Source organism: Molossus molossus, unplaced genomic scaffold (genome assembly GCF_014108415.1).
Source record: "Molossus molossus isolate mMolMol1 unplaced genomic scaffold, mMolMol1.p scaffold_m16_p_4, whole genome shotgun sequence".
In the NCBI taxonomy this organism is placed as follows: Eukaryota; Metazoa; Chordata; class Mammalia; order Chiroptera; family Molossidae; genus Molossus; species Molossus molossus.
In genome coordinates, this window is record NW_023425377.1 from 84,552,200 (window position 1) to 84,575,450 (window position 23,251).

General features: G+C 40.5%; 1 protein-coding gene across 2 annotated transcripts in view; it reads left to right on the top strand.

Annotated features, from left to right (window-relative positions):
- MSRA (methionine sulfoxide reductase A) overlaps positions 1–23,251 on the top strand; it is a 385,848-nt gene that overhangs the window by 296 nt on the left and 362,301 nt on the right. The window lies entirely within an intron of this gene.

A 23,251-nucleotide genomic window follows, 5' to 3' on the forward strand; every position in this document is an offset into this window, starting at 1 on the left:
GTTAGGCTGGGGTCTGCGCAGGCGCGGAGAGGCGCTGGTAAGGGAGGAGGCGAGAGGTCGCTCCTGTTTCTTTGTTCAGTCCCTTACTCAAAAAAAACCACAAAAGTGCTCTGACGGAATCTAGCATGCGGGCATAACATCTAGAGTGCAAATTCCCCAGCGGCTTCAAACTTTGGGCAGTGAAAGCGCGGACCCGATTTCTGCCTTGTCACTGGGATGTGCGCGTCCGCAGGCCCGGGTTCTCTGCATCCTTTCCTTTCTCCTTTGCACTGGATGCCGGGATGCGCTCCTTGCAGCGAGGGTGCGGTGTTGTGTTGTCACCGGAAGCAATGTAATGAAACACAACGATGGAAACTGCGGTTTTGAAATTGTGTCAGTCCAGTGCTCTGGTTGCAGGCATTATCCTCAGCTTTCCTTATCTTCCAGGACTCCCCGGTGTCTCCCGTTTAGTAGGAGCTGCCGCTGGCCCTGTGCTCCCGGCCTGCACGTGTATCTGTCCTGCAGAGGTGTCTGTTCTGGGGCTGGGCTTCCTAAACTTCAAAACAAATTTCCAATCTCATACCAATGTTTTTGGAAAATACAATAAAAGTGAAATGATACATGTATTGATTTTAGAGCGAGAGGAAGGTAGAGGGAGAGAGAGTTAGAAACATTAATGAGAGAGAACATGACGTGCTTGGATGCCAAGTAATGTTATATATACTATCTACAGTTTTCAAAAGCTTAACTCTCCATTTCTGTCGTAGACCCGTTGCAGTTTGCAAACAGCACAGGTCCACCGAACCCAGGACCATAATTTAAGTAGGATTACCGTGGTGCAATGTTCCTCAAAGCGTGGCCCTATCAATTTGTGTTTTAAGCCTTACAGGGGATTTTAATGCACTCCTAGTTTATAAACCACTATCTTAGAGCTATTGGAGGTTTAAGCGATGATTCATCTTTTACAAATGGCTCAATGCCAAGATAGATCCTGCATTTGAAATTTCCCAGAAATTATTCTATTTTTCTTTTCCTTAAAGAATTGTTGAGTATTTATAGGAGGAGGTCATAGTGAGGGTCTGCATATCATGTGCAATACTCAGTATGAGACCATAAAAGATAGAGGTTTGGGGGTTTGAGGCAGTGTGGAAAGTGATTGCATGACCTGCTTTTTATTTACCTACATTAGCAGTTCTATTTTCTGTGTCTGCCATCACTTCACCTCCAACTCATCACCAGGCCTAAAAATTTATTTTATTTTTCACTCAAATTTAGAGAGTGAGTTTTTTTTTGGTGGGTGGGTGGGTGGGGGGAATAAAAAAGAATCAGATTATCTTTATCTCTAAACTATATTTAATTCAATAATCTAACTTCATCTTAAAAGTAAATTTTCTTTACAAATTTGCAAACTAGGATTCATGAATGGATATTTAAAGGCAGTCCTTTCTTTCTTTCTTTCTTTCTTTCTTTCTTTCTTTCTTTCTTTTCTTTTTGATTTGAGAGAGAGAGGAAGGGAGAAGGAGAGAGAGATAGAAACATCAATGAGAGAGAACATCAATTGGCCGCCACCTACATGCCCCCCATTGGGGATTTGGCCCACAACCTGGGCATGTGCCCTGACCAGGAATGGAACTGGCGACCCCTTGGTGCATGGGTCAGTGCTCAACCACTGAGCCACACTGGCTGGGCAAGGCAATGTTTTTAATGTTGAACTTCCCCAGTTTTTATTGAACTTCTTTTTTACAAACTGCCTTTGATATGCCCTCTCAGACAAATAAACAACCCCAAAACTCTTGAACAGATTTCCAAACTGGTTCAAGATCAAGACTGACCAAAATTTAGTTCTGTTTTTTCTTAATCAGTCTTCCCAATATATAAATGATACTTTTGGTAAAAGATTGACCAACATGACAGAAAACTGCCAAAGATTTCTTTTTCATATCCACATGAAAACTCTGTAAAACTTCAGGACCTGGTTCTATTCCAGGCTCTTCTTTCTTTTCGTATAGCCCTTTGTACATCTCTCTGAATCTGGACCTGTAAACTGTTGTTGTTTTTTTGGTCTAGGGCCAAACCTGCAATGCATATGTCCTTATTGCTAAGCTGTTGCCCTCCCCTCAATACAATATTTACATTTTGGATTGTGGCCTATCCAGTCTACACTCCTGGTACTTACTCCTGCCTTGATAGGTTGGGGAAAGTTCTAATTGGCTCCAGAAATGGGCAGTGTTACCTATTTGGCCAGTTTTGGTGATTGTAAGCTTGAAGCTTATGGACTTATTATTGTTTTGAAAGTTAAATTAATCTTAGTTTCAGCCTCCAATTTGTTTAACAGCTATTCACTTCTCTCTATTACCTCTGTTATTTGCACCCTGTCTCTCTGAAAACATTTGAGACAAAAGCATCATCTTTTGATTTTAGAGAACAAAGTGTGTCTATTTCATATCTTTGGCTCAGCCTACTATGAGGTGTGCACTATTACCAAATACTTTTGGTATGAAGGGTTATCATCTAAAATTTAAATCTACCTCTTTGGATGCTTAAGAAAACATATCTTTTTATAAATTGTAGCCCAGTAGATTTCTACTTTGCAGGAGGGTAAGATTCAATCTTTTTTTTTTGCATTTATCTTCAGATAGAGTGGGAGGGAGAGAGGAAGAGAGAGAGAGAGAACCATCGATGTGAGAGAGACACATCGAGTGGTTACCACCCGACTCCAACCAGGGCTGGGGACAAACTGTAACCGAGGTACATGCCCTTAGCAGGAACTGAACTTGGGACTCTCTGGTCTGCAGGCCGACACTCCAACGGCTGAGCCAAACTGGCCAGGGCCAGATTCAACCTTCCAAACTTCTTTAATGTTTACTTTCTCCCAGGCTATCTTAAATGGACCAAGACATGAATAGGCCTACTTTGGGTGATTGGTTAAAACTAAAGTTGCACTAGACTGCCTCATTTGAAGCTTACTCTGTTCAGGTTAGTGGTGTGTTCTGGACAGCACTGGCTGGCTGGTAGGGCACACAGCACTTTGGTCTGGTCTTATGCACTTTGGTCTGGCCTTATATATGGAGGTGGTTTTGCTCTGTTTTAGTGTCTGGCTATAAAGCAATACTGAGAGAAATTTGGGACTGGGGAAAAGAGGGGTGGGATTTATGCTTATTGAACTAAATTGGTGGGCAGTTAATTGCTAGAGATAGGCAGGAGGTGGAAGGCTTATAATTAAAACCCCAGAGTACCTCTTATATTATTTAAATGTAAGTTTATTATAGTTAAAACTGATCTTATTTCCAATGAGTTAATTATGGTAAAAGCCCAGCTTTTATTTTATATGGCACTTTTTTTTTTTCATATCGGAAACATTGCTAATCTGGTTTTTTAATCAGGTATTTGGGATTTGGAGATATTCAGGATAATATTAATTGCTCCTATTTAATCTCTGTCTTGCCTTTATATTCTTAGATTGTGTTCACTGCATTAATTGCTGTGATGTCTTTTTGGGGTGAGGAAGAGATGTAGCACACCTGCTAGAATTATACTTGTTTAAGAACTTTAAACATAAACAGAAAAACAGTGGAGCAATATAAGTAATTCAAGAAAGTGTCTCTTTAAAAAATAATTAGCCCTGGCCGGTTTGGCTCAGCGGTTAGAGTGTCGGCCTGCGGTCTGGAGAGACCCGGTTCGGTTCCCGCTAAGGGCACGTACTTCGGTTGCAGTTTGTCCCCGGCCCTGGTTGGTCGTGCGGGGTGGCAGCACTCGATGTGTTTCTTCACATCGATGTTTCTCTCTCTCTCTCTTCCTCTCTCTCCCTCCCGCTCTATCTGAACAAAAAATGGAAAAATGTCCTCGGGTGAGGATAAAAAAAAAAAAAAAAAAAAAAAAAAAAAAAAAAAAGAATTTTAAACATAAACAGAAAAACAGTGGAGCAATATAAGTAATTCAAGAAAGTGTCTCTTTAAAAAATAATTAAACTGCAGAAATAAAATGTATAAAATATTAGCTAGTCTAATAAAGGAAAAGGGAAGAAATTACAAATACACAAGTAAGAACTGAGGGGGAATAATGGAAATAGAAAGTGTAAAGAATCATAAGGGACCATATACTCAGTTCTTCGGAAATAAGTTTGAATACTTGGATAGAATAGATAATTTTTAAGTAAATATAATTGACTCTTATCCCAGAAAGAGGGGGAAAATCTAAACAGACTGATTTTTCTTAAAAAAAAAAAAAGAAATAAAGTTGTCAAGGAGTTGCCTCCTTCCAAAGCACTATGTCCAGACAGTTTTACAGGGGACTTCTACTGTATAGTTAAAGAACAGATAACTACAATACTGTTAAACTGAAAGAAATGTCAAATTGTTTTTAAGAAGCAAGTATGACATTGAAACCAAAATTGATAAAGACTACAAAAAATAAAATAAAACTACAGAACAATCTTATATATGAATATTGATGCAAAACTGCAAAATAAATATAATAAACAGACTCCAGTAATGGGATTCAATCTCAGAATGCAAAGATGGGTCAATATTAGGAAATCTTTTAATATAATTAATAATTTAATTGATCTAACAGAAAAATGGTATAACTATCTCCTTGGATGCTGAAAAGTTGTTTGACCAAGTTTAACAATCATTTTTTGATAATAACAGTCAGAGAAGGCTACTTCTTTAACATGATAAAGTGTATCTATTGCAGCCTAAAGGCCAACATGGTGCTTAATAGAGAAACATTTGAGATGTCCACTAGAGTCCCGATCAAGAAAGACTGTGGAGGTGGTCCACTCTTGCTCAGCCTAGTAGCAGGTGTGCACTATTATTAAATACTTTTGTTGTTAAGATTTATCATCTAAGCTTTAATCTTACCTTTTTTTTTTATTCTTAAAAAAATGTCCATCCTTATAATTATAAACTGTAGTCTGTTGATTTCTACTTTGCAAGAAGTTAAGATTCAAACCTTCAAATTTTTTTAATGTAAATTTTTCAAGGCTGCCTAAAGAGGATTAAAGCATGACCAGACCTACTTTGGGTAATTGGTTATTATTTGACATGTTTTGTAGGTATCAGCCAATGCAGTCAGACAAGAGAAGGCAACTAGAGATGTACAGATTGGAAAGAGAAGGTAAAACTAGCACCATTTGCAGATGATAGGATTACACATCTTGAAAATCCAAGAGAATTCAGTAAGGTATCAGGGTATATACTTACTAGACATAAACCAATAATTTTACTCTATATAAACAGCTGGTTAGGAAATATAATGGAAGAAAACACTCCATTTATAATAGCAACTGAAAAAGTTAAAATTTAGGAGTAAACTTGGGAAGAAATATGCAAGACCTATGTGAAGAGAACTTTAAAACACTACTGAAAGATGCAAAAGAAGACTTGAACAAATGGCAAGACATACATACCAGGTTCTTGGATAGGACTCGTGTATCTCAGTTCTTCCTAAGTTAATTTATAAAGGTGATGTGGTTTCAATAAAAATACCAATGATATTTTTCTTTGTTATAGAATTGAATGCACTAATTAAAAATTGATATGGAAAAATAATGAGGAATATCTATGGTAACTGTAAAAGCAAAGCAAAGAGGGATAACTAGCCCTACCAAACAGCGTGGTACTGGTCCATGAATAGCTAGGTCAATGGAGAGAATAAAAAGATAAAAAATTCTTAAATGCATATGGGAGTGTAGCATCTGATAAAGGTGATGTTTCAGATCAGTGGGGAAAAGATAGAATATTCAGTAAACAGTTTTGGAACAACTAAGTAGCCATATGGAAACAAAAGTTGGATGTGTACTTTCCATCTTAAAACAGGATAAGTTACAAAATATATATGGTAATAATAGCTCATGCTTATTAAATGCTTACTATATGCTAGGCGCTATAGTAATTACTTTATATTCACTAATATATTTAATCTTCACAATAATCCAAGAAAATAGTAACTATTATTCTTCCTCATTTGTAGATGTGGAAACTGAGAGCCATAGAGGTTAGGTGACTTATCCAAGCTCATATAGCTAATAAGTGGTGGATCTGGGATATGAATGTAGGCAGTTTGGCTTTAGCATTTGGGATGTTAACTACTATACTGTTTTTCTGTTTAGTTAAATGTAAGATAATGAAACAATTTAAGTATGAGAAAGGGAGAATTCTTTATAGTCTTGGTAACCTTGCAAGACCTTTCTAACCATGACTTGCAAATCAGAAGACTTAAATGATTGATAAATCAGATCACATAGAAATAAGAATATTCTGTAGGCAAAATTATCATAAGAAAATTCAAAAACTGGGATAGTATATATTTGCAACTTATATCATAGGTGAAGGACTAGTCTCCCTAATATATAAGAAGCTCCTAGAAATTAATAAGAAAACACCAACATCTCATTAGAAAAATAGGCAAAGGTTATGAAGAGTTTCCAGAAGAGGAAGTACAGTTGGCTTTTAAACATATAAAAAAGATGCTCTACTTCACTCATAATGAGGAGAATGCAAATACCATTTTTCATTTTTCAGACTGGCAAAAATCCAGAACTTTGATGATACACTCTGTTGCCTTAAGGAAAAAGGCACTCTTTTACAATGCTGGCGAGACTGTAAATTGGCTCAACTCTTAGGGAAGGCAATTTGGCAATATCTATCAAAAATTTAATTGCATATACCTTTTGACCCTGGAATGCAATTTCTGGGAATTTATCCTACAGATACACTTGCACACATGCCAAATGATGACTGTACCAGGTTATTCACTGCAGCATTGTTTGGAATAGCCACAATTGGAAACAACCCAAATGTCCATCAGTAGGGGCTAGTTAAATAAATTATGGTTCGTCCTCATAATGGAATATGCAGCTGAAAGAAAGAATGTGGAAAATCTATATGAATGGGTATGGAGAGATTGCCAAGATACCGTGTAAAGTGAAAAAAGCAAGGTCAGGAAAGTGTTATATAGCATGCTAACTTTTGTGTGAACAGGGAGGAAAATAATATGTATGCATAAAGAAACTTTGAAAGGATGGTAGGAGACCAATAGTCTGTGAGAGAGCTATGCAGCAAGCTGAGGGTGAATGGGAGACTTTTTACTTCCTTTTTTTAAAAACTTGACTTTTGTAATGTGACAGCTTTATTGAATTATATAACTCCACTTTGAAGATGATCTCTCTCTGTTGTTTTTGGTCAAATTGACCACCCTTCGATTATCTTTTGTCAGTCCTATTTCATTTAAAAAAAAATTTGCTCTTTTTCTTGTCAAGTAGTTTTTTTTTCTTCTTCAATTTGCTTTTGTAATCAAAATCTACATTTTGGCATGATTTAAAAATCTAAATTTAGAGGGCGAAATTGAAATAAGTTAATCCAAGTCATTACATTTCATAAATATTCATTTTTATTGAAGCAGCAATTGTGGTGGCATCATTTATACAAAGAAAAGATCTTTGGGGACAAATTCCTTCCTCTATTATATAGAAGGCATTATGTGTATTTCTTTTATTTTCAGTGATGTACATAGACTTTTAAAAGAAAATGATAGAAAACAATTTTCCTTTTAGAAAAAAATTTCCCCAATGTGTGATTAATTTCTAAATTGTAGGATACAGACTATTTCTGCTTTTGCGTCCTATATAAAGCTCTTTATTTTATTTTATTTTATTTTTTTTTTATCCTCACCCGAGGACATTTTTTGTACAGATAGAGTGGGAGGGAGAGAGAGGAAGAGATAGAGAGAGAGAAACATCGATGTGAAAGGGACACATCGAGTGGCTGCCACCACACGACCAACCAAGGCCGGGGACAAACTGCAACTGAGGTACATGCCCTTAGCGGGAACCGAACCCGGGTCTCTCCGGACCACAGGCCAACGCTCTAACCACTGAGCCAAACCGGCCAGGGCAAAGCTCTTTATTTTACCCTGCATTTCAGAACCCTCATTATTTCCCTGAAGTCCCTGGAATAAGGGTATTCCATACGCCCCATGATCTAATCCTTACTTCCCAGACTTTCTTCCCTCTTTCCCCTGTAGAGCTTCATCTTTGGGCTCACATTGGTTTCAATGTTTTGCTTCTGGAATTGCTCAGGTGATTCTACCTCAGATTCCACACTTTAGCCTTTTCATTTAATCATTTAATAAGTGACTCTTAAATGCCTGCTCAAGTAAAATATTGTGTTTTCCATGTGCCCTTCTTCAAAACTTGCCCTGTTTGAATTCCATTTTTCCAGTAAACCCATCCCTTTCTCTCTGACCTAAGTGATCCCTTTCTTGTCCACTGGACAAATAATTATGTACTGTTTTAGGAATCCTCCTATTGGGTCTTTCGTTGTTACTTAGATGTTTTGTTGCTACCCAAGTTATTAAATCTATGCCTTATTTCCCCATATGAAGGTGAGCTCCCCAGAAAGATGGCTGTTCGGGGGAGGAGCCATGTTTCACTCCCTGAAGGGAGAGGCTGGGCTGTGTTTGATACTTATTTTATCCTCTAATCTATAGCACTTCACAGAGGATGCTGCCTACATCAGGCACTCAATATGGATTGTGGATATTGGGCAGCATATCGTCGATGCCTAAGAACAAAGATCAAAACTGGTGGTCTTTCTCTGTGACCATCATGTGACCAGTGTAACCTAGAGATGCTAACACAGGTGACCCTTTGTCCATGGGGTACATACTCTTTTTTTTTTTTTTTTTATCCTCACCCGAGGACATTTTTCCATTTTTTGTACAGATAGAGTGGGAGGGAGAGAGAGGAAGGGAGAGAGAGAGAGAAACATCGACGTGAAGGGACACATCGAGTGGCTGCCACCCGCACAACCAACGAGGGCCGGAGACAAACTGCAACCGAAGTACATGCCCTTAGCGGGAACCGAACCCGGGTCTCTCTGGACCGCAGGCCGACGCTCTAACCGCTGAGCCAAACTGGCCAGGGTGGGGTACATACTCTTAATTGTTTTTCCACTACTGGTGATGGATTTTTGCTGACTTCAGACTTTCCTCTCACTCTCTCTTTAAAAAAAAAAATTTTTTTTTTCTTTATTGATTTTTAGAGAAAGAGGAAGGGAGAAGGAGAGAGAGATAGAAACATCAATGAGAGAGAACATCGATTGGCCGCCTCCTGCATGTCCCCCACTGGGGATTGGGCCCACAACCTGGGCATGTGTCCTGACCAGGAGTTGAACTGGTGACCTCTTGGTGCATGGGTCAATGCTCAACCACTGACCCACACTGACTTTCACTCACTCTTATGACCAGTGGTAAACTTTTCTGCTGGCCAGAATGATGGGAAACTGCTCACCTTTAAATCTCTGAGCAGGGACTTGTTAGGAGTCCGCAACAGTGGTGGGGAAAGAGGTGCTATGTTCAGCAAGTCCACGTAGGACCTTGACCTGCTATCCTCAGTTCAGGGGTCACAGTGCACCCCTGCCTCAGGTCAGGGAGGGAAGAGAGTGAGGACAGCTGAGGTGAGGAATGGGAGGCTGGTTGGGTGAGGAGACATCAGCCTGTGTCATGAGCCCCAAGAGAGCCAGTATCCTTGAGGCCCTCAGCTGAGCTTGGTTCAGTCCTATTATAGGCTCCCGCAGCCTGTCAGCCATCACCATGCTGCCTTGGCAGGTGGCCAGGCCCCTTCCCATGCCACAGCAGCTGGCTGCCCCTGCCATCCTGTGACGGCCCAAATCATCAAAGTGGTGATGTATGAAAGACTGAATTCTGCAAAAGATGATTCTGAGGTGTCAGTGTGATGAGCGAAAGTCGTGGATCTCCTGTGTCCTATTCTTTCATCTTAAATTCCCAGTTTGTCAGAGATTATCACAATAGCTAATGTTTTGCAGAAATGTAGCACTAGACTGCCAACTATTTGAGGGCAGGAATTGTTTTTTCTTTTTTTCTTTGTGCCCGGAACACAGTAGGCTGACAATAAATATTTGTTGAATGGCTCCAGCATACTGTGTTGTGAGCTTTTTGAAAGGTGTTCCCTGTGAACAGTACCATACACAGTAGACATACACATAGTATATCTTATGACACACAGTAGATTGAAGGTCACTAAATGTTTGAATGAGTTATGGAACAGTGGATTGAAGAAGACAGGAAGGGTAGGGGTTTGGAGCCTTGGGGTTGCCATTGTTTGCTGGTTGCTGGTTTCTATGTTACTGGTTTCTCCTACCCTACCAGAAAATTTTATTAGCTGGAAAGGATTTCTGCATCCCGATAGAAATGTATGTGAGAAGGAGTGGGCCATATTTGAAGAATGGAGTGTCAGTCTACCCTGTTATGTGATGGCAGTCTCTTCACCTGCCACTTCCTCTCCTTCCTGCAGTTCAGAGCATCAGCCTAAGCTTGGCCGAGCAGAGCTGAGTTTCTGTCGTGCTGTTCAGATCTTTAGCTACGTCTGATTTCTAGTGGCCATAGGCTTGTCATCATATAACAGTTCAATCATTTTAACTTGTATCTATCCCCTTACCAAATTTTAAGCCAAGAGATGGTAAGAGGTTGACAATGTCTGACCATAGCCTGATCTTTGGATAAGTAGAATTGGCATTTCCTGGCGTTACCCTCTTCTTTGTCCTGTTTATTGCTTTATTCTTTCTATCCTTCTTCTCATGGCTGGCTAGCTTTTTCCCTTCCGCTCTTGTCTGTGGGTGTCTCTCGAAATCTACACCTGTTTGCAAATATCTATAGGATGTTATGTCCTGCCATAAACCTAAACTCAGTTCTAAGACCAAACTTACTATTTTCTCTTCAAAACATTAGATACATATTTTAACTTCTCCATTTCTTCTAATTGCACTACTATACTCCCAAGTCCCCCTAACCCTTAGCTGCATTCGTCTGTGATCTTTGCCTCTGTATTTAATATGTCCTTTCTCCAATAAACTTGATTGTTTTTTGCCTCTTGTATTAGTCAGGATTCTCCAGAGGAACAGGACCAAGAGGATATATGTGGATATATAGAAAGAGATTTATTATGAAGGATTGGCCCATATGATTTTGGAGGCTGAGAAGTCCAAGGTCTGCCATCTGTAAGCTGGAGGCCCGGGAAGGCTGGTGGTGTGATTGCTGTGTAACTTGAAGGCCTGAGAACCGGCCATAATGTTCCCATTCGGTGAGATACTTGACTACTTTGACTCATGATGCTATTAAAAGATAAACTGAGACATATTAAAACTTTAAGATCTTGCACCGCCGGTGTGGCTAAGTGGTTGAGCGTCAACCCATGCACCAGATGGGTGTAAGTCCTGGTCTGAGTCCTAAGGCCTGAGAAGCAGGGGTGTCTGAGGGCAGAAGAAGATGGATGTCCCAGCCCCAGAGAGAATAAATTCACCCTTCGTGTGCCTTTGTGTTCTAATCTGATCATATTAGAAGAGGTCCCCTAACATTGGTGGGGGCCATCTTCTGTACTTAGTGTTCCAATTCAAATGCTCATCCATTCCAGAAATATCTTCACAGACACATCCAGAAATAATGTATTACCTGGACATCCCTTAGTCCAGTCAAGTTGATACATAAAATTAAACATCACAATTTCCTTGGTCTCTTGTTTTCATTTTTCCCCAGTCTATTGTGAACACCACTCTGAGACATCTGTTTAAACCTCCGGTTTCATTCCGTCACTGCTTAGGAAATAGTGGTAGCTCCGTGTGATCTGTGTGCTGACACGGTTCATCCTGGAGCTATCAGCTTTCTGTAACCTGCTGATCTGTGATCCAGGACTCTGCTTCCCCTCCTGAGGCCGACCCCTGCCCTTAGCTCCTTCCTCCCAGGGTGTTTGCCTTCTTCCTCACAGCCCATCTAAATCTTCCTGGGCCTCTCAAGGCTAAACTCAGCTCTTCCCTCTTCCATGCTGCCTCTAGGGACAGTTTCAGCTTAGATTGTTCTTGGAGTTGGAGGTGGAGCTACGGCTTTGGGGTCCTGTTTTACACTTTCATCCCAATGTGTCTCTTTAGGGAGGTGACGGTTGAGTTGCTTTAATATATTTGGAGCTCAGTAATTGCTGTTTTTCTCCTTTGTGTTTCCTGAACTCCTAGTCTAGTTATGGTGCCCCGCTGCCACGGCATAGGTTTTGGATTACAATGGTTAAGCAGCTTGGTCTTCTGGTAGCTTCCTCCTAGATGTCCTATCATAATGTTCCCATTTGGTGAGATACTTGACTACTTTGTTTTTTTTTTTTGTTTTTTTTATCCTCACCCAAGGATATTTTTCCATTTTTTGTACAGATAGAATGGGAGGGAGAGAGAGGAAGGGAGAGAGAGTGAGAAACATCGACGTGAAGGCACACATCGAGTGGCTGCCACCTGCACGACCAACCAGGGCTGGGGACAAACTGCAACCGAAGTACGTGCCCTTAGCGGGAACCGAACCCGGGTCTCTCCGGACCGCAGGCCGATGCTCTAACCGCTGAGCCAAACTGGCCAGGGCGATACTTGACTACTTTGATTCATGATGCTATTAAAAGATAAACTGAGACATATTAAAACTTTAAGATCTTGCACAGCCGGTGTGGCTAAGTGGTTGAGCGTCAACCCATGCACCAGAGGTCGCTGGTTCGATTCCTGGTCAGGGTACATGCCCAGGTTGTGGGCCCAATCCCCAGAGGGGATCATGCAGGAGGCTGCCAATTGATGTTCTCTCTCATTGATGTTTCTATCTTTTTCTCTCTCTATAAGAAAAAAAAAATCAATAAAGAAAAAAAATAAAACAAACAAACAAACCCCTTTAAGATCTTAATAGAACAAACATTTATGAGAATCAGGCAGCATCCAGTCTAGCAGATAGAAAGAAATGAGTAAGAGGAAGTCACACTAGGAAAAAAAATCGGGTTGGTTACTGCAAATTTGTTTTCCTCCAGGGGTTAATTGGATTATCAGGGAGGTTGCCTGACTATTGCCGATCAGGTAATTCTTATTTATTTTTTTGGTACGTGCCCCTAGCGGGAACCAAACCCAGGACTCTCTGGTCCACAGGCTGATGCTCCAACCGCTGAGCCAAACCGGCCAGGGCTGATCAGGTAATTCTTAATGAACTGGTTTAAGATTTCACTTCTGGGAGAGTCAAGCTGTAACTAAATTAAGTCTTGGTTTGGTGATGTGGGATTGGCACATAATACTTTATTGTGGTCCTGTTGTGTGTGTTTGCATGTGTGTGTGTGTGTTTAACAATGCCAAATGCTTGATTTTATCTTGACCAGAGATTGCCATATCATCTGGGTCAACTGGGACCTATTCTATAAACTGGATCTCTTTTGAAAGGTTGAATGAGGTTATTGCCCTTCATGAAGAAGGACATGGTTCCTTATATTTCTGTAGGACTTTTATATCAATTCATGTGAGCATACCTATAGTGTTTCTCAGCCTGGTCCTTTTCTGATCCCTCAGCTTGTTGAGTAAGTATATTAAATTTACATTACAATACAGCCAACACTGGTACTAGTGAAACTGGAAGGAATGCAGAGCTACAATATATTTCAATGAATATATTATCGTCACATTTTTTAAAAAAGAAGAATAAAATTTAGAGACATTGACCATCTTCCCAGAGCATGTATATAAAATAAATTCTTTTGAAGATGTTGCCATGGTAAGGAAATAACATTTGTGTTGAATTTTCCTCTGTAACTTTTTCATATTTTACCCTTGATTTTAAATTTGTAGTTTATAGTTAGGTAATTTATAGTTTGCTTAGGTCAAATATAGTATGAAAAACTAAAAAGCACTGTTCACATGAGGCCAAAAATGATTCTTTGGCCAAGTGAAAAAAAAAAAGTGATATTTTAACAGATTTTACCCAAAAGGCAAGAGTCATGAAAATGAAATACTAGGAGGGAATTCATAGTTTTCCAGCTGGAGAAAATGAAACCTCAAGTAAAAATCTTGAATGTGCTGTAGTTAGCAGATAAAAAGAAAACCATGTTAGAGTTTGCAGAATGGAGTAGCCAGCTGTCAAACAGAGCCCCCGAGGAAACACTGCCTTGCTGAAAACCTCCGTTTCCTTTTTTCTTCTTAAGAACCAATTCATAGAGCTAGTCATCTAGCAGGAAGCCCTCTGCAGCAACTCCTGCTGGTCCCTGGAGTTCCCAGCTAACCACTTGGCATTCCTCGCACACCAAGGTGGGGGCACTGGCAAGCAGCAGTGCCCTACGTAGCTCCTGCACCCACGCTGAGGACTGCAGTGGGCCTGGTAACAGCAGAGCTCAGGCAGGGTCTCTCTGACCCAGGAGGCAGGTTGCTGGGGATCCACATACCTCTAAGAGTGGAAACTGCACTCACCTGCCTCTGAATGGCAGAGGTTTGCGGAGCCCCTTGCAAGATCACTTTGAGTTGAAGAAATTAACATTTTTCTTCCGTCTTCAAGATTGTGCTTATACTAGGAAGCTCTGTGGGTTTATTTCAATAAGTGGAATTAAAGGGAATAATTATTTTCTGATGAAAATTAGGAGTTGGGTGAATAAAATTATGTATGTTTGCTGTAGTAGATTTTGGGAAGCACATGCCTGATTTAAGGAATAAGCTACATAAATTTAAATATGAATCTCCAGGGACAAGATTTGAACTAGGGATTTCATTATGGTTCATTAAAGACCCACAGTTATTTTTTTCAGAATAAGGAGACTCATCAAAGAGCTGAAGCCTTTATGTATACATTTCCTTTGGAACAGCAAGTTCCAAAGTCTTTCTTTTAGTTGGGGCTTGTTTTTGGTCAGAGTTCCTCCTATCTCTTGATATCATATGATGGTTGCAAAACTCTTAATCACTCCACATTCGCATCTTCAATTGCCCAAGACCTAGTCCCTGAGTTGTTGCCAGTGCCCACCTCCAAAGAAAGCAGAGTATGGGTGTGTGTAGACCTGGCTGATTTCCAAAGGTCCTTCCTACTCTGACGTGTCCGTATTTCTATCAGCAGTATTATTTTGAGTAGATTTTAGCCTTATAAGTACTGTTAATTCCTTACCTTGACATCAACCTGAGCAAATTACTTGCATTTATTTCATGGCCTGAACCTTCTTTCCTGCCTGGATTCCCTGACTCTGACTGTGTTAGGCATTGCTGTGTTTCAGAATGTTCACATGATATTAAATACATGATTTTAGTGATCTCCGAAGGGTCCAGTGGAGTGTTGCAGTCTAAACTTGATGACTCTTTACACTGTCGTTATTTATCGTATTTTGTTTTTCTAAGGGAGTTTTTAAAAATTTATCTTTATTGTCAAAAGTATTACAAATGTTGCTCCTTTTTTCCCCCATTGACACCTTCCTCCCCGTTCCCACCCCCAACCTTCACCACACTGTTGTCTGTGCCCATTAGTTAGGCATACATGCATATAAGTTCTTTGGTTTATTTCTTCCCGTCCCCCCATTCCTCCCTTACCTCTGAGGTTTGTCAGTCTGTTGTTCCCTACTTCCATATCTCTGGATCTGTTTTGTTTGTTATATTCCACAAATAAGTGAGATCATGTGATACTTGTCTTTCCTTTACTGGCTTATTTCGCTTAGCATAATACTCTCCAGGTCCCTTCATGTTGTCTCAAAGGGAGAGAAATCTTTCTTTCTTACAGCTGCATAGTATTCCACTGTGTGTATGTACTGCAGCTTTTTTTTTTTTTTTTATCAGCTCATCTATTGATGGACACTTGGGCTATTTCCAGATCCTAGCTATTGTAAATAGCTCTGCTATGAATATCGTGTACATATATTCTTTCTGATTGGTGTTTCAGGCTTCTTAGGATATATTCCAAGAGGTGGAATCACTGGGTCAAATGGCAGTTTCATTTTTCAGTTTTTGAGGAAACACCATATTGTTTTCCATTGTGGCTGCACCTGTCTGCATTCCCACCAGTAGTGTGCTAGAGTCACCTTTTCTCCATATCCTCGCAAAGTTTTAAAGACTTCAGCTTTGACAAGTTTGTTGCTTGGGCTGAAATTGAGGAGCTAGATAAATGATGGACTGAGTCCTTCAGTTAGGAAATAAGTAAATATGCTCCTATGAACATTGAAAGGTAAACCATTGTGGTTTTGTGCTTATTGGTTATTAACAGGTGGAGATACTGTTTCCTGCATTTCTACAGACACATTTTGTCCTGCTTGCTTGATCTGCTGTCTTTGGAACATGCCTTTACTGATAAAACCTCTTTTTCTTCTCTTTGCCAGGCTTCCTTTTATTGTTACCCACTTCTCACTCAGTGATGTCCTTTCTTACCCTCCAGCCCATGTTGACCCTCCTCTCTCATAAACCTGTCACAGTTCTTTTCTTTAGTACACATCTGGCATGCAAGCATGTTGTTTGAAGACATTGTATTTTTGTCTTATTATTGTTTAAATTTATATTAATGGTTTCACTTTAATATATGTTTATATTTTCTCTATAACTGCATTTTAAATTTATTGAGGGTTTATTTACTTATTTGGATCCCCCATGCCAATGCAGGTTTATATTGTACAATAATTATTAGTTAAATGAATGAAAGAACATTGAACTTATACTGTGTAATATTATGTTTGGAAGTTGTCTGCTCAATGAAATGCTTTTAGTATGGTGCAGGTCAATAGGTGTTAATATTAATGAATCTTGATAAATGGATGCTCTGTTTTTAACTTACCTTCCAGCACAAACTATCCATTTTTAGAAATTTGGTTATGACTGCTTGTGTGAACCCAATGGCCAGCTTTCCAACTACGTGGTTATTAGAGGTGATCTGAGTTCTTAGCTATTATATTACCACTTGTGTTTAATATTTATGGAAGTCTTTCTACAAATAAGTAAAAACGTTGGTGAGTGGAGGAAGTGGTTCCCAGTGTGACAGAAGAAAATATCTTAAAAAGATCTGCAGTTATCTGTAGTTTCCCCAAGGTTGTGTTTACATAAAAAAGACATTGTTTTATGTTCTAGAATCAAGAGATGATTTTATGATTTAACAAGTTCCACCAAGAACTTTTGTAAGGTTATCAGTACCAGTATAACTACTGCAGAGATCACATAGCGTATTAGTGTCTGGATTTATTGAGTTTGCTGCATTCCTTTAGTATCATTCATATTTTTCTCCCGAGGGTACCACTTTCCTCTCTTGACTTAATAACAAGATATGGAAACTCATTTGTGCTGCGGTGTATGGTGCTAGGAAATGAATGCCTGTTTATTATCTGTCTCTACAGGACCTTTCATGACCACAGGTAGATGTGTGCCACCTCAGTATAAATAGGCAGCGTTCAGAATTGTATTCTCTAAGGGGACAAGTTGGTTTGGTGGAAAGCACAGGCGTTTCGTGTCTGGACAGTGACTCTGAACTTCACTTCGTACGCTTATCAGCTGCGCGACCTTGAACACACACATTTGCCTGGGCTCGTTGATTTGTAAAACGGAAACAGCAGCACCCGCCTCAAATGGATGTTTCTGGGAACAGATGAGATAATGGAGAGAGGGCCCAGCGTGGTGCCTGGCTTCGGGCAGACAGCAGTATGATGTGTCCAATGGGGACATGTAGGGGACAGCTTACTGCTGTGTGTTGCCTAAATTTTTTCACTTTTATGTTTAATTTTTTGAAGGTTTTGGGATATAAGCCCAGCCAGTTTTTGTCAAGAACTGCAGCATAGGAAATTAAATGCACAAAAAAGTTTTGTTTTTTTTTCAGAACTGATTAACAAAGGCAACATGGGAAAAATTAGTTACTCCTTCCCAATAAGTATATCATCGCTGTGTGTTTGGAGGAGGAGAGTTGAGAGGAATGAAGATGTCTCTGCAGTTTCGAAACTTCCTTTTTGTTCCTCCCCTCTGCCTTCTTCCTCCCTCCTCCCCCCTCCTCCTTTTCCTTCTTCTTTCCTTCTTTTCCTCCTCTTCTCAGCCAACTTAATATCAAATGTAATAAGCCACGCTGGAGATAAGAATGGAAGCTGAAATATGAGAGATTGTGTGTATGGGCAGTTTGTGTAGACATGTGCTTACATACAAACCTGGTACTTGCATGATAGAAATGGGTGGGTGCTGTAGGCTTACCTGGGATTGTCGGCCTGGCACCCTTGTCTGGGAGCTGCTTCAGCCCCCTTCACATGGCTCCTACGAGAGCCAGACTTTCCACTGTGCCTGCCTCTGCTACTGTGGATTACAGGGGTGGGATCTGACCCTTCTGGGATGAATGTCCCTCCCAGGGCTTGGGGTCTCTTCTCTAGAGACAGGAGCTGTAAATGTACAGTTGTGGAGCTGACTGGGACCCATGGTTGCTTTTGAGTTGCTTCTTCTGTGGAGAAGGTCTGTTTTCACAAGAAGACCACACTCAAGGAGGCAGAGATGGTGGATAGTCCTGGCTGCATTCAGGTTCTCACTGTTTGCTTTTGAGATATAAGTGTCTTGCCCTGGCCGGTTTGGCTCAACACTTAGAGTGTCCAACCCTGGACCAAAGTCTCGGGTTCGATTCAGGTCAAGGGCACGTACTTTGTACCTCGGTTGCAAGCAACCAATTGATGTGAGTCTCTCACATAGATGTTTCTCTCTTTCTCTCCCCCTCCCTCCCTCCTTCCCATTCTATCTGAAAATCAATGGAAAAATATCCTCAGGTGAGGATTACCAAAAAAAAAAAAAAAAAAGAAAAGAGAGAGAGAGAGATATGAGCAGCTTCCTGCCCTTCCTACAGTTTCAGTTTCATTGTTCCTATTTCCTTGGAATCCTTGACACAAAAAATAAGTTCTCCATATCTGTCTTTCCTTCCCTCCCTCCCTCCTTTCCTTCTTCCCTCCCTGCCTCCCAGTTCAAGTTGGATTTTGTCACTTGTTACCAAAAGTGCCTTCCTTCCTTCCCCTTAAATCTGATTTGGCTTTAATGGAAAATAAATGAGCATTGCCCGTTTCGAGTCAGTGGTCTCTAGCTAGCTTTTCACAAGAACCACATGTAGAAGGCTATGATAGATAGGGCTACAGGCATGCTAGACATTTAGATTGTCCCAGGTTTCGCCCGCCACTGGTGGGGATTCCTGCCTGCCTGCCTCACTGGGAAGCCCGCCCGCAACTGTGCCCTGGAGGCTGTGGATTTGTTTCTTCATGGCCTCGCCGGTGAGCATTTCCCTCCAAGTGCATGATATGTACACATTTACGTTGCAAGAACCAGGTGAGTGGTAGAACCTGGCTCAGAGATATGATCTGATACTTAAGTTTTTTTTTTTTCCGCTAGAAAAATAAAGTGATCTATTAAAGTAGCATCACCAATTATAGCATTCCTAACTAGAAGTGATAACATTTACAGATATGTAAGCTCCTGGTATCAACTAAAAGCTTTGTTGTTAAACCCAACGAGTATCAAGTGTTGCACCATAAAAGCTTGGCCTTTTTTTTTTTTTTACTTCTACTTCAAGGTAAACTTTTACTAGTCTTCTGTATTTGGCATTTCAGGAGTTAATAATCTAATCTTCCCAGGGTTCATGGCCTAGGCAGAAGCCCCCATAAGCCTCTTAAAGCCTGACTCCTGCAGCCAGTCTCGTTATGCTCAGCAAAACCAAGGCGAGAAGCCACTGTGGATTTGTGGGATGGCCACTGAGCGTGGCCTTGCGAGTTCTGGGCTGTGCCACTGATGCGCTGTGCAGCTTTGTAAAACTCATTTACCTTCTCTGGCTGCTCATTCCCTTCTATAAAAAGAGCTTGAAAGCAAAGCTCCTGGAGGTTCTTTTTCCATTCATGCAGTGATTTTAAGTGCTCTCTTTGTATTCTGCTTAGCACTTCCTCTATAACCTTCAGAATTAATCTCCTTTCCTCAAAAGCTTATTAACTCTAGCTCTAAGCCCTGCATCTTGCACTTGCTTTTTTCCCCCTTTTCTTCCTTTTTTTCCCCCTTGTTCTTTTTTCCCCTGGAAAAGGCAGAGAAAAAGAAAGAAAATGGAGGCATGCAACATGATTGCAAATACAGTTACCACTTTTCCTGATAGTCTCTTGCCCAGTCTGGAGGAAGTTATTTTGGCAACTATGAATCCATCTCTCTGCCTCTGAACTAACTTTATCTTTCCTCATTATTATTTCATTTCAGTGGGATGGCTTCTTACAGATTTTTAAAAAATATGATTTTCTTCTTGGAATTTCTTAGAGATCAACTTTTTTCTTTCTTTCTATATCTGAATTTGAAAGTACAATTGAAGCAAACCCACAGGCAGTTTAGAGGTAGGACCATGCTGTAGTATCTTGAATGGGCAAAGTTCTTTCCACATGGACTATATGAGAACCTCCTTGTTCTTTGCAGACTCTTGGTTCTGTACCAGCCTGCAACTCTGTCACCAAAAGGTGACATTTGTCTACAGCTTTCCCTTCCAAAGACTAGTCTACCCTAATTACTGTGTCTTCCACAGTGGCCATGTAGCAAGCCATAGTTCTATAAACCGTCAGTCTAGAAAGAGAAATAAGGAACAGGTTGAAGTCGCATGCTGGGGCAATGCTTGGGCAAGATATCACAATGCAGATTGCAGCAGAAGTGGTACTGGGGAGGGCTAGGTGCAGAAACCAGGTCAGCACAGCAGGCTGGGGCAGACCCAGTCAGGGCTGTACACAAGATCCAGCCTGAAGGCAGTCCCAGATCACTGTCAGGAAGGGGTTGATCAGGAGGCGTCATATGAGAACTAGCAAAAAACATGGCCGGTGTGGACGAGGCCATGTGGACTCCTTTGGTGGCCTGAAGCTGGCACAGCTGACCATATAACTCACTTGCCATTTGGAGCCTCCTGCTCTTGGCTGAAACCTCGGTTCTAAACTGTGGAAATCCAAAGCTACCTTAAGATTTCTCTGAATTGAGTGAGATGCTTATGTTTTCTTTCTTGGTTACCTTTGCCTCTAGGTTCCTGCATCCCCAGATGCTATGTCTTTTTCACACTGAATTGGCCCTTTTCCATTACATTTACCATAACACAGGTGAAAATGTCCTAGACTTTACTGAAGACTGGGGCAGGGGTGACAGAGAGGGACTGAATGCATGTGGCACAGAAAGGGGTGAAAATCCTCCCTCAGAGACTCCTGATCCCAAGCACCTTTTGGCCAGGCTTCCGTTCATGCTTTCTCCCCAGCCCTTCCCAGTACACAGGGCAGACAATGCCTTACACCTCTCAGGTTGCCCTTACCCGCCACCCTTCTCCTCCCTCCTTTCTGAGAAAATGGAAATCCGTTCTCACACAGAACAAATCTAGACTTCTTTTTGACATGGGTTCTAGCTGATACCCGTGCTCTAAGGGCCGTACCTTCTATTTCAAAACCATTTCAAGTTATTTTCTCAGAGGTGGTGGATTTTCCCCACATTGACCTAGGAATAAATTTTGTAACACTGGAGCTTGAACTGGATGCCAAACTAAGTACAAGAGAAAATGGGGAGAGGAAGTGGTAATGAGTTATGGGGCTTGCAGCACCCTTCTTTTTTTTTTTATCCTCACCTGAGGACATTTTTGCACTTATCTTCAGATAGAGCAGGAGGGAGAGAGGGAGGAAGAGAGAGAGAAACATCTTGTGAGAGAGACACATTGAGTGGCTGCCACCCACATGACCCCAACCAGGGCTGGGGACAAACCGCAACTGAGGTACGCGCCCTTAGCGGGAACCGAACCTGGGTCTATCCGGTCTGTGGGCTGATGCTCTAACCGCTGAGCCAAACTGGCCAGGGCGCAGGACTCTTCTTTACACTAACGGGTATCTGTGATTCCCTTAGTCTTGTCACTTGTATACATTTTATCCTCACACCCCACTAGGCAGTAATGTCTTTGAAGGCAAGCACTGTTTCTGCTTTATTATCTTATTTCTGGAGCACCTACCCTTGAACATAATAGGTATTCAGTAAATATTTACTGAAGGAATAGATGTGCTCAGTGTGATACTAATGGATGATTAAAAAAGTTAATAATTTCTTCTCTTAAGGAGTTTGTAGTTTAGTTAGGAAGACAGAAATAACATAGTCGAGAATGATTAAGCCATGAACCTCGTGGTCCTGAGCAAAGGGGTGAATTTCTCAAGAGTTTGGAAACTTTTAACCACATTTCCATTCTTTGTTATGCATGTAGCATTTAAACATAATTTGGGCACTATCCAACTTAGCACTAATTCAGATAAATTTTCTTTCTAGATTAAAAACAAATTGGAAAAGCATATTTCCAGGGATTTTAAAAGAGCACCAAAGATTATAAATTTTATTTTAGCATCAGCAAATGATGATCTAATTTTAATAAGTTACTTTGAACTTCATACATCTAAAACTCAGGTTAGTTTTGTTTTCAGGCTCATTATTTTAACAGGGAGACATTTCTATGGTGGTTTTAGGATAAAATATTATTTTTGGATTTGTGACACATTGGTATTTTTTAAATCTCTTGGGTATTTTTAAAGGAAATTTAATTCATCTGATTTTGATCTAAACATAATTTACTCACAATAATGGAACAGTATTTGATATCCAGAGAAATCTATTGATGCTCTTAAAGGTTTTCTCCTGGGAAATAAGAAATCACATTTTCCAAGAGTAAATCACAAACCTACAATGTCTACTTTTTCTGCTTATTTAAGAAAGCCTGAGTTAAGCATCAAATTCGGCAATCCAGATCAGTTATTTTTGTTTTTAATTTTTGAGTCTTTCTTTTGAAAGCATACATAGGAAATTTTCTTTGAGGAGGTTTTCTTTTTTCTTTTTTTTCCTCCTAATCTTTTATCCTCCACTGCCCCTCCCCCCCAAACAACAATTTCAGGTAATAAAACAATTTTGATGTCTGTGGACTAATGGTGTCTGTATTCAAGATGTTTCAGACCTGTCAGAAGCTTGGGAATGGCATTTGAGTGTATTTTTTAATTTTAATTTTAAAACGTCTTCTATGAGAATTAGAAAGTCCTAAGTGAATATTTTGAATTTAAAAGAGGAGGTTTAGGCCAAGGTAAAGCCAAAATTGTACTCTTAAAAGACCTGAAATCCATTTATAAATTTAAAAAAACCCAGAGGTCATGGTATCAATATTATGTCTCAGAAGTGAAAAATGAAAGAAGTTGGGCTGTATCTGATTCTAAGAGGATTTTGGGTAGCCACCCAGGAATGGGTGGGGGGGCAGGGCCTCGTGTCTTAGCTCTTTCAGCACCTTTAAGTTCCTTCCAGGCTCCTCCCGACTTCTGGGATTGATGTCTTCTGGCCCCTTAAGGACAGTGTTGTTCCCAGCCCTTCTCTTGGGGATAGGCTTCTCATCTCTGACTTGAGCCTTGTTCCTTCAGGTTCCCCTTCTGTACTGTAAGCCAGCTGGCTGGAAGTCTGGGCAGGGGCCCAGCAATTGCTCCACAGCCCTTTGCTGCCCTCTGCTG